This window comes from Eurypyga helias, unplaced genomic scaffold (assembly GCF_000690775.1).
Source record: "Eurypyga helias isolate BGI_N326 unplaced genomic scaffold, ASM69077v1 scaffold33098, whole genome shotgun sequence".
Classification (NCBI taxonomy): domain Eukaryota; kingdom Metazoa; phylum Chordata; class Aves; order Eurypygiformes; family Eurypygidae; genus Eurypyga; species Eurypyga helias.
The window spans coordinates 21,131-31,093 of NW_010269466.1; positions in this window are offsets into that span (position 1 = coordinate 21,131).

The following is a 9,963-nucleotide window of genomic DNA, read 5'->3' on the forward strand; positions in this document are numbered from 1 at the left end:
CGCGCGCAGGCAGCCAGATGCGCCGGCGAAACTCGCCGAGTCGCACCTCGGAGATTTCTCACTCGCAAGAGGTTTACAGCAAAGCCTCTTCCACCCAAACGGTGCTCGGACGGACGGCTTTTTCCTCACCGAGGAGATTTCCAGTAAATTGCTGGAGGGCAGGTTGAGCGGTGGCGATAAACTGACTAAATAAAACATCAGCCTGCACAGGGACCCACATCGTCTCTCTCACAGCAACTTCCATGGGAGGTTTGCCACTTGCCACACCTTTCCAAGGAAAGCTGTGAATGCGGCTTTAAAACACAGGTTCCCTACGTGTGTTGTCACACTATTTCGCACTGCCAGGAAACTAATTTGATTCAGTCCAAACACTCCTGAAAGAGGCAGCCAACAAGAAATGCACTATTGCCTGTTCCCACTCCCTGCTTTAAAATAAGAGGCACAGACCGCTCCGGCCCTGGGATCCAAAGGGGCACACTGCTCCCATCCCAAAGCACAAAACACATGTCAAGCAGAGATCCAGACCTGTCCTGGGCATGCCTAGAGCTAGGCCTGGAAAGGCAGAGCTTTGCACGGAACTCTCCAGTGCACTTCCCACACTGGCTTACTAGGGTGACCAGAAGCCCTACGAGGAGCTTCCGCCTAAGCACGTTCCTCACATCCGTTCCTGGAAACTTGCAGGAAACGTGCCTGTCTGTATCTCTTCAGACCCAAATACCGTGGTTTGAAAACGCTTATGCTCCTCAAGAGGCAGCAGCTCATAGCTGGTCACGGCAGAAAGGTCTTCGGTGGGTGCCGCACGCAGGTAAAACACCTGGACAGTGCAGACAGAACGGGGCTGAGAGCCCCTGCCCTGCACCCAGCAATGCTAATGGGTGCGCAGGGAAGAGACCTACAGCAGAGAGAGGTTCTCCCCATCCCCCTCCCCTCAGGGTGTTAAGTAAAGTCAGACACTCCTCAGGGCAAGTCCTCAAAAGGAGAGGCGTTAAAAATAAAAATCATCCATCACAGCTGCAGACCCACTCCCGCACCAGCGGAGGGAAGAACTGCCACAAAGACCGAAAATGAAAAAAGAAAAAGCCCACCGCACTCCAAAGTACTTATATGGTTAAAAAAAAAAAAAACCAACACACCAAAAAAACCCAAAACCTAAGGAGGTTTGAAGATGGTAATTTCATGAACTCAATTCCCTGAATCACAGAATCACCACCCAGGCAGGGAAAAGTCCCTGAGGGGTTTCAGCTCTCAGCTCACGAAATTCTGCTTGGGTGGGCAAAAACACACCTGAGAACAGGAAAAGGGATTTCTCTCACACCACAAACGGCTCCCTGCTACAACACAGGGCCAACTTTTTTTTTTTTTTTTTTTAAGTTAACTCTAATTCCAGAAACCTCAAGTCTGAGATAATTACTCTGGATCAACACAAGGGGTTTGAATAGTCACAAGTTCTTACTGAGAAGTCAAATTCTTTAATGGAATCTCAAAAAAAATTGGAGCCCTAAAGAGCAAACCCCAAAGAATCAAATGTGATCATGCCAATGCCACCTGAAGTTTATAATTACTGAGCCATTGGAATCCTGATAGTTTTAGGTGCAGGTTAAGACATTTTCTAGTGGATGGAAGAAGTTACCTTATATTGGGTTAAAAGAATCTTCAGATAGATAATGAGGAAAGAGAGAAATGCTACAAACACCACCTGCAATTCAGAGTAGAACTGGATCATTTGCTAAGGCTGCTTTAGGGCTGCTGACAGTCTTGGAATGAGCGTTACGGAGTATGATTTTAAATCGGAATACCAATTAATGTTAACACGTTACTTCAGCACACACGGAAGCTGTACAGCGGCACAGCACGCACGGCTTCACCTGCCCCAAAGCCAGCGCGGGGCTCCGCTGTTCCTGCAGGCACGGCAGCACCAGCACCCCCATGGCAGCAACCATAGCATACGGCTTCCTGCGAGGGGCATCTCCCAACAGCCCTCACGGCTGCCCTGAACAGGACTAGGTCCCAGAATCCCTGCAGCAACTGTGCTAAGGCACCCTATAAATCCGCTTTCGGCCCTTCTTCACACTTGCGTTACACCCTCAAGACTGCGCAGAGAAGAATCCGCCCCACGAATAATGCCTCCGCTCACCGCCACTTTCCCTCCGACCCCTCGCTGCTCCCTACAGCTCAGGCTGGCAGTTACTGTCCTCAGCGGTATCAGACACCTGGTTATGAAAACATACTCCTTCCAGCAGCAAAGCCACATGCCCGCAGGGCTGACTCCTTTAACAACCTGTCTGGATTCCGAGATGCATCCTGTATCAGTCACACCCCATCAGTCAATGGACCCGTTGTGCGAGCCGTGGAGATGCTTATCCTGGTGTCTCGCGCCCGAGCGAGGCGTGAGTTCAAGCCTTCAAAGCAGAAACTGCAATAAAGCATCAGTCACTGACGAGGCGAAAGCTTCCAGCCTGCGCGCTGCACTCTGCCTGGCAGCTGAAAGGTAAGAACGCTATTTTTAGCAGTCGGGATGACATCATTACTAGAAGAAACAAAACGGAGCCTATTTGGCCTTTCCGGGACCGGGTGACCCTTACCAGCCTTGGCAAAGGTTTTACTGCTGAGCTGCAGAGCTCGGAGCAACCCACCATTTTACAGGTGGGGAAACTGAGGCGCTTGACGTGACCCGACACTTTCTATCCGCCTATCATGCCATAACCACGCAGTGTCCCTGCTTTCCTGAAAACTCCCCACAGACACAACTGTTTTTCATAACACCGGCCATTGCTGGAACGTGAGGAAGAACAACAGTGCTGCAGACTTCTGAAGTTCCTTATTCCAGGATATTCTAAGCCGGGCCAGACTGCTGTCTGGAGCACAAGTCCCCAGAAGAATCCCCATCACCCTGCCACGCTCAGTTTCTCACCCACGAACCCCAACAGGACCCAAACAGCCCAGCTAGTGGCAGGTACCGGAGCTTCTCCTCACGTGTCTCTAGCTCTGGAAGAGGCCTGACTACCCGCTCCGCAGCTGCACACGCGCTTCGGGCTCTGCGAGGAGAGCGAGATCTGACAGCCGAAGGGGAGGCAGCTTGTTGAGCTGAAAACAGGGCCGAGATGAATACGTAACTTGGCACTACCCCAGACAGCCTGTCCCCATCACTGTTCAGCCTGCAAAGGATGCGCTGGCCTGCAGCAGGGCTTAGAAGGCCTCAAGATTTTGCCTCACCTGAGGCCCACCATCTTCCTACAGTAGAATAGGATTCCAAGCTTAGGAAAGAAAAGCAGGGCGGTGGGGGACAGAGGCCTCGCGATGAAGGACAGGCCGGACAAGCCCCTCTGCGCGTCTAAGGACGCGTACGCGCGCTACTGCGAAACCAGAGCGATTGTTTGGTACCATCTGCTTAATACCAAAGCTATTGGCTTGCAGTTCCTCAGGCCTTTCCCCACTGCAGGGAACACAGCTTCCAAAACTACAGGCGTTTTCTGGGCATTTGCCTCCGAGGGAGGCTACAACATCCAACAGCTTCATTTTGGAAGTAGCAAAACCGACAAGCCAAGGGCAGAACACCTGGAGATGCCAGCAGGTCTGCGGCCCAGCGCCGGACAGGCACCACCCCCCAGTCCCTTGTGATGGATTTGCTTTTCGGAAAGGTACCCTGCTGGTCAGGAACCAGGGCATGGCTTACATCCACCCCCTGCTACTCTCAAGCATGACTGCTCATTGCTCCAGGCCGCCAGCTTTTGTTTCTCCTCCTTTCCGCTTCAGATTGCATCCTCCTTCAAAATGCCAGGGACTGCCACTACCCGTCGCTCCAGCAACAACAGAAAAAGCAGTTTGCTCACAACCCCTTTGATGCAAAAGTAGATTGAAACATGCTGGGTACTTCCCGATCCTGAAGGTTTCCGTGTACGTTTATCTTCCCACGCTCGGTCCAACGGACCGCGAGGCCCCAAGACCGACGGATGCTTGCCCGACCGCCCCCTTCGCTGGGGCATCTTCACACTCCGCACTCAGGCAGCAAAGGAACGCCTCAGCCTGGACACCAAGGACGCTCAGCTGTGTGTTTTGACTTACAAATACACGGCACAGTTTGAGGGAGCTTTATTTTCCTTTGCAAGAGAAAAAAAAAAAACCTAGAAACAACTCCACAAAGAAGGTTTTGATCGGCCTTTTTATTAGAGACCTATTTTGGCCCCCCAAGGTCTGCTGCTGCTTCACGTTATTTTTCATGAGGACATGAATTCTAGCAATTCTTCTAGTTATCAAGACAGTACTCTGACTTCTTAGGAGGAAAAACCACCCAACTTCCTTATCAACCTTTATTTTCATTTGGCTCGAAGCGCTCTGTTGCTCAGCCCCTGTGCAGCACATCAATGAATAACAAGGAACGCTGCTGTATTACTAATTCTCTCTTAAAAAAAGGAGTAGGCAGGCGCTTGATTACTATGGTTTCTGTATCAGATCAGTGATGGAAGCAGTGTACGGCACCGTTCAGTGTTCCTCAGAAGCCAGACGACGGATGCAGCTGGGCTGAAACGGAGTCAGCAGAAAGCCTCCAGCTCAAAGAGCCCTGGAGCTTGGAGCTGGGATTTGGATTCAGCTAACTAGAGCTGGACCCAAATGGAATTTGCACGTCCCCCTTAAGTATGGACATCTCCAAAATAGAGGAAGGGGCACCATTTGCATCTCGGCTGCCACAATGCAAATTGGTTTTTGGATCTGGGACTGAGTTTAGCTTTTTCACCCTTCTGGTGTTGAGCCAAGTAAGGTAAAGCTGGAGCCCCTCTGCTATGGGGACAGGCTGAGAGAGTTGGGCTTGTTCAGCCTGGAGAAGAGAAGGCTCCGGGGAGACCTGATAGCACCTTCCAGTGCCTGAAGGGGCTACAAGGAAGCTGGGGGGGACTTTTTACAAGGGCCTGTAGTGACAGGACAAGGGGGAATGGGTTTAAATTGAAAGTGGGGAGGTTTAGATTGGATATCAGGAAGAAAGTCTTCCCGGAGAGGGTGGTGAGGCACTGGCACAGGTTGCCCAGAGAAGCTGTGGATGCCCCATCCCTGGAAGTGTCCAAGGCCAGGCTGGATGAGGCTTGGAGCAACCTGGTCTAGTGGAAGGTGTCCCTGCCCATGGCAGGGGGGTTGGAACTGGATGGTCTGTAAGGTCCCTTCCAACCCAAACCGTTCTGTGATTCTGTGAAAGCCACCCTGCGTTTCACCTCCTCACAGATATTAACAAAATACTTCCACCTTCTCCAAGGACCTGGCACCGGGAAGCAGAGCCAACCCCAGTGAAAAGGCACTCCCATCCCAAGGCTGCCGGCCTTCACAGCATTAGCTTCACATTCCCAAGTGCAGCGCCTGCAGCCCAGCCCTGCAGTCACATCACAGGGCATATTCAAGCTGTTCTTAACCGTTTGCCTCATGGAAACAACTGGAAAACAGGAAAGCCTGAGGAATCACATTTCCAGTCTTTCGACATTACAAAGGAAGGACAAACAGACTGGGAGCAGGGAGCTCCTCAGTAATGCTGGCAAGCGGTGGGCGCCGGATCCAACTCCAGCCATCGGTGGTGACGTGCAAGTGACAGCATCAAGCGAGAGAAACTCAAGCCTCGTTCCAGATTTAGCAGATGCCCCTGCCAGGACTGGGCATTGCACACTGGCGTTCTGGCATGCTCTTACAGTTAAGGAACGACGAAGCGCTCCGTCCCTGGAGTGGAGAGGCCAGTCCCTCATCACTTGGCAACAGACTCAAGTGCCAGTGGGACAGGCTGACAGGAGCTGCCAACCAGGAGACCTCAGAAAGCGTGACTGGACAGCGTAACTGTTGTGACACCTAGAGAAGAACACCTTCGTCATTTCAGTTCTCAGCACAGAGAACTGTTGGCACGTGCCGACGCGAGCGCAGGTCACCCGTCAGTCAGAAAATCAGGACATTGCAACGTCACTGCGTTTCACAGCCAATACCAACAGTAAAGAGGGACGTACGTCTGTCTGCCCTTCACCTGACTGCTGAGTTAGGTGAGAAAAGTAGGAAACTGATCACAAACAATTAATAAAAGTAAATCAGGACAGCTGTATGGACACAGGAGGCCACTGACAGTAGCGCTCTGCCTTGGGTTATCTTCAGGCCACGTGACTGGACAACAACTCCTCTGCCAGGCTTGTAAGTGCCAGCAATACCTGCGCTGAAAAAAACCAAACCACCACACCAGAAGCTATAAAGATACTCACTACATGAAAGATTGTGGGTCATTTCAAAATACATGTCCAAGGCAGAGCATATCAGAAGAGAACCCGATGAAGGCTCCCTCCTGCTTAGTTAAGGCAAGCTTGCTGGTGCAACAGCCAGGATTGCGCTGGCAGAGCTGCTCAGCAACAGCGGGTTTTCACAGAGCAGCTGATACTCCCCCAGAACAATTTCAGTGCAGCCCGTTCACCTTATCAGACACAGAATAGTCACTGTAAAGAGAAGACTGAAAGCATTTTTGGAAGAAAGGGTACAAAGCTGCACACTTATCAGCTCTGAAAGCGTACACAACCCTGTCTCAGGATTCGCCAGCCTCTCCGAAACATGAAAACGAATTTTAAATGGGCCTCCTTCCTCCTAAACATCAAGGATATCATAGCTACAAACAGCTCTTGCACTCCTCATTTTTATGAAAAGGACACGTATCGGTTCAGACACCCAGAGAGAGGGTCCCGGAAGGAAAGCCTGACACTGGTCCGTTCATTACCCTGAACGCACGGGCTCTTTGGAGTATCCTCTCCCACCGTGTTGCATTTCAACCTCCTACTTCCACCGTGATAATTAAACTGACGAAGACAGTGAAAAGTTAAAATCACCTTGAAGGAATCTTACAGGAGCCCAGACATCCCCAAGAACCTCAAAGAGAAAGCTGTGCATCAAACCAGGCGGCCAAAACCGACGGTAACTCAAACCAGCATTCATAGCCCCGATTAAAGCTTTCTGACAGCAGCCACCTCATACACGCTGTGAGAATAAAAGCAAGCACCATCTCTTTTTAAATACCTTTAGCACGACGACACACAGCTAAGAAAGTCTCCTTCTTCCAAGGAAACGCAGCAGGAGCCGCTCGGGAAGCCCGACGGCGGGCTCGCGGGACAGCGGCCCCCAGGAGCAAAGCTACGCCGTGGCACCAGAAGCCTCAGCACGCCGCAGCAGCCCTCCGCGCCGCGCTGCTCCCGGGCCGTGGGTCTGAAGGCACAGCGAAGGAACGACGGTTTCGGGAGAGAACACGTGACCCTGCGTCACCGCACACAAGCCATTTCACTTTCGGTTTTCGCTTCGGAGGAAACGCAGAACAGTGCTGAATCCCAGGAAGCGAATATAAAACCAGAAATAAAGAAACCAGCTGACCTAAGCGTTCCGTACGGCTGTTCATCTAAGGGTGCAGGAACAATTACACCAAACGACCAGGAGTTACACTGACCAAGGAGCCTATTTTCTCCTTTAAAGGAAAGGACTAGCCCAACACGCTAGGGACCTGGACATTGCCCGTTCACCCTAAAGGGCAGCGAGCGCATACAAGGAACTGACCAAAGGTCAGCATTTTATCAGAAAAGGCAGCAGGTTCACAGCCACTTAAACAAAACCCCAACATCCGCCTAGGAACTGCGGACATGGAGTCCAACTGCCCTGCTCGCAGCCTCAGTGAGGTGCGCCGAGGCGGGAGGGCCAGCAGCTGCTCAGCAGCCGTTCCTAAGTGCCCATGGCCGCACGAACATCTCTCTGAGCCACGGGGCTACCGAAGGGCTCCGAGGGCGGCGGAGAGAGAGACATCGCACCGCTATGCTCCTGGCTGGAGCAGCTGCTCCAAAACTCGTGCAGGAAGCAACCCGTGCCGTCCCGTCCAGATCCATGAAGGTGCCGACTGCACGCCACTGGCAGCTACAGAGTCCCGCTCACTTCCTAGTCTAGTTAGCAGCAGGATGGCGGGACATGGTTCACTGCAGACATCTGGTACCAATCAGGGCTGTCACAGAAGCTTAACAGATTGCTTTGAAACCCCAAGGATGAGATCCGACACCCTGTGCGACTCATAACATTTATTTTTACATTTTACCCCTTTTTTCCCCATCCTTTTCTGGTCTGGGTCCAAAAAAAGAATCAGGGTAGGGACCATTCTGTAATCAATACCAGGGAGTTTCAATTCAAGCTGGACCCAGCCCTCTGCAACCCTCTCCAACCCCAAGATAACCCTCCCAAAACTACCGAGGGGTCAGCGCAAGCAGGAGTTCTGCACCCTTGGCCCGGCCCAGCCACGAGTTCAACTCCCCAGGCAGAAGGATTTGCAGGCACTTGGCTTTGCCCAGCACACGGAGATGACGGTAACTCCGAACCAGAGGAAGGCACTCTGCAAAGAAACACCCGGTTGGCTGGCAAATTCTGCTCTTTCACCAGCTGAGGAACTAACCGGTGAAAACGAAACCCGAATTCCCTTCAAGGGGACCCTAGACCGGGCGGATTCCCCTACCTACCGCTTGCTAATTCCTCCCCAGCGGCCACGGGAGCTGCTTTATGCAGGAGCCGCCACCTCCGCAGTTAGGCCAGCGGCCTTGGCACCAAGCCTGCAAACCCGCCGGGAGTTCCTGCATCCCCGCTCCCCCGTTCAACAGGACGTAAGGGAAGCAATAACTTCCAAGGGCCAGGCCGCTCCAGGAAGGTCTCCGAAAGCAAGTCGCTAGAGTTATGCACCTGCCTGCTTTCAGATTAGACATTTTCATTCTATTACAGGGAAGAAACAAAAAAAGAAGCTGTGGGATCCGGCAGCTCCTCAGACGCCGGCGGAGCGCGGACGACACTTGTCGTCCTCTTACTCAGGAAAGACACAGTGACACAATACACGGAAACAATGCGTCATCGCCGAGCCCAGGTGAGAGCGCGCAGCGCACCTACACATGCGTGGGGAAGGCAGGGGTTTTGGGAGCCGACAGAAACCAAAAGCCACCGCGCGCACCTTCGCAAAGCCCTGACGCTATCGGGGGCGCGGGTACACCCAGCTCCCAAGGGCAGAGCCTCCAGGCCTGCAGAGGCGGCGCGGAGGGAGCGCGGTGCGGGGTTCTGCTGACGGTGCAGAGCGAGGAACCAGGCCGGACTCCGGCTCAGCTGTACGAGTGCCAGCTGGCCCGCGCTGGGGGTGAGAGATTGGAAGGGCGGGAACCCAACAAAACCACCTAACCAAGGGTGCCTTTTTTTTTTTTTCTCTCCTTCCTAAATGCAGCGGATGTCAGCCAAGAAGGAGCAGTCAAGTAGGACGGGGAAAGCTTCAACCAACTTTTCTCAGTACAGGGCAGCCTACCCAGAAGGTGTAATGACAGACAAGAGACCTAGGAGAGAAGATGGGAAAACGGGAAGGGATGGGTCGCAGAAATTCAAGCAAATAAAGTGCTAGAATGCTTCTTTTTATAAATGCATCCTCCCAGTGTTTGTGTGTGACACCCTCAGCACACAGAGATCACAAGGAGTAGGTGTCAGAGTTCTACCCTAAAGACGGCTCTGATCAAGCCATCAGCTTGTTACATAGAGAAGTTGCCAAGAGGGGAAAAAAAAAAAGCACCAGAAACCCCCTTCTTATAAATTAATAGCTTTTAAGCTGTTATACTTTCACAGGCAGGTGAAAAGAGAGTTTCGGTCTGATTAGCAGCAGAGTCGCAACAGAACACCAGTCAGCCTTCCCCACGAGTGGACTTTTTGCAAAAGTCCTTTACCCCCGAAAAAAAAAACCCCAAACCCAACCCCTTCAAACTAATTTCCTGTTGGGGAAACCACCTTGCTCCTTCCCCCACCCAACTCCTGAATCACCCTGAAAAAGAAGGACAAAACGAAGTACCCTACAGCAAGACTTGGGCTCAGACGGCGTCAGGAAGAGCTGCCGGCTTCTCCTGCGGGAAGCATGGACCTTCTGGAATAAGGCTTTGGCCATCGAACGAACTCGGTGGCCCGGTACCTTAATTT